General features: G+C 54.9%; 1 protein-coding gene across 1 annotated transcript in view; it reads left to right on the top strand.

Annotated features, from left to right (window-relative positions):
* Nucleotides 1-1250: 1250 nt before the first annotated feature.
* Nucleotides 1251-1871, top strand: part of LOC111527890 (SPARC-related modular calcium-binding protein 2) — a 64532-nt gene continuing 63911 nt past the window's right edge. Inside the window, exon 1 of the mRNA XM_026449563.1 lies at nucleotides 1251-1434. The gene's annotated coding sequence lies outside the window, so the exon portion shown is untranslated. The remainder of the gene's footprint in view (nucleotides 1435-1871) is intronic.

Below are 1871 nucleotides of genomic sequence, written 5' to 3'. Positions count from 1 at the left end.
TTATCAGCTTCCTAATGTGTCCCACCTGTCTGATATCACCTTCAGGGTCATAAAAGCCCTATAAACTATACACTGTAGCTAATCAGCTTCAAAGCAGTCTTAAAGCACCATTGGTGGAAAATCACTTCCAGTAGGAGAGATTCCTGACGTCCCAGCCCGAGTTTCCTTCAGGCTGAGCAGAGAGACTGCCCCTGCCGCTCCACCTGCGTGTTCCTGCTGCAGCCACCAATAGGTCACTTGGTCTTTCATTCCTAGATGCTCCCGCTCTCCCCCCAGGTGAGGGCCAGTCAGGAGGGGGTTGCCAGCACGTACTCATTCTCAGGTATTCCTGGCTTATCTATTTCAGGCAGAAGATGGATGTCAGACATACATACCTAAACACAAGGAGAAACCGAGTTTATTAACAAAAAGAGACCGACCTTTGCATGTGGCAATGTGAGGTCCTAGAATTTTTGTCATTGTTTTATTTGCATGTGAGTGAGTTCGGTATTCATGTAGCACAATGCCTGGTTCACAGGCTGAGTATGAATACCTCTCATTATTATTCTTCACCAGTTTTCAGTAACAAAGCTTGGTTTGGAAATAGTGCAGTGGAAATTTTCACGATTTGGGGATGAACAACTTTTAGATAGCGTGCACCTGTTCTGCTTAAACCTGTCAGACCTTGGGGAGGCCCCAGGTGAGAAAGTGGATTTTCTTCCAAGTCATCCTCTCATTTGGGGGCGGAGGGTGGGCGATGAACCGCATGTTGAGAATGAGGGCAGAGGGATCACACAGGCAGCCTTGGAGTCTAAACACGACCTTGCCCTGGGGCCCGCTCTGAGGAGTCTCCAGCCTCAATGACAGGTGGCTCAGAGCAGGGAGCAGGGAGACTTCCAGCCACAGGGCTGGTTCTGCCTGGTCACATTCAGGAGTCCTGCGGGCGTCAGAACTGCTCGTGGATCCCCTCTCCCAGGCGACTGCCCCTGCTGACTTGTGAGCTGTGCTGCCTGTTGAGCAGGAATGTCCGTCGCTGTGGGGATGCTGTTGACAGTTCTGGGATCACAGCAGCGCGCCAGGCTGCGGGAATTGGAGCCGCATGAGCTTCCGCCTCTCCCGCTGTGCCCCCTACGCTGGCAGGCCCTCCCGCCCCTGGGGTGAAGGAGGACCACACCGTTCTTGGCAGTTCTCTGTGGCCTCCCAGGAGCTCTGCATGTGGGACGACGTCCCCGGATCCTGCTCACCTTTTGCCACCTTCTTCCCCGCAGTGTCATCCTGTGACCAAGAGCACCAGTCTGCCCTGGAGGAAGCCAAGCAGCCCAAGAACGACAACGTGGTGATCCCTGAGTGTGCGCACGGCGGCCTCTATAAGCCAGTGCAGTGCCACCCCTCCACGGGGTACTGCTGGTGCGTCCTGGTGGACACCGGGCGCCCCATTCCTGGCACATCCACAAGGTAAACAGGCTGCACCCACCCCCGCGACCATGGGAGGCTTTGGGGCGTGGAAGCTAGGAAAGCAGAACCCTCACATCCCTGACGTGCGCATACACTCACGCACACTCACACTCCCCCCCCACACATACCCACACTCATAAATCCGCCCAAACACCCACACTCACACACACGCACACTCACACGTACCCCCACCACCACACACACACACTGCCCCCACACACATACAATCCCCCACTCAGACTCACACACACTTTCTCACACACTCATACCCACACACACACTCCCCCCCCACACAACCTCCCCCCCACACACTCTCATACCCACCCTCACATCCCCCACATCCCCCACATCCACACACACACACTCACACCCAAATTCATATAATCCCTCAAACACACACACTCTCACACACACTTACTCATACCCACACTCACACA

The sequence above is a fragment of the Piliocolobus tephrosceles genome, unplaced genomic scaffold (assembly GCF_002776525.5).
Source record: "Piliocolobus tephrosceles isolate RC106 unplaced genomic scaffold, ASM277652v3 unscaffolded_1254, whole genome shotgun sequence".
In the NCBI taxonomy this organism is placed as follows: domain Eukaryota; kingdom Metazoa; phylum Chordata; class Mammalia; order Primates; family Cercopithecidae; genus Piliocolobus; species Piliocolobus tephrosceles.
This window is presented reverse-complemented; position numbering and strand designations above follow the sequence as displayed.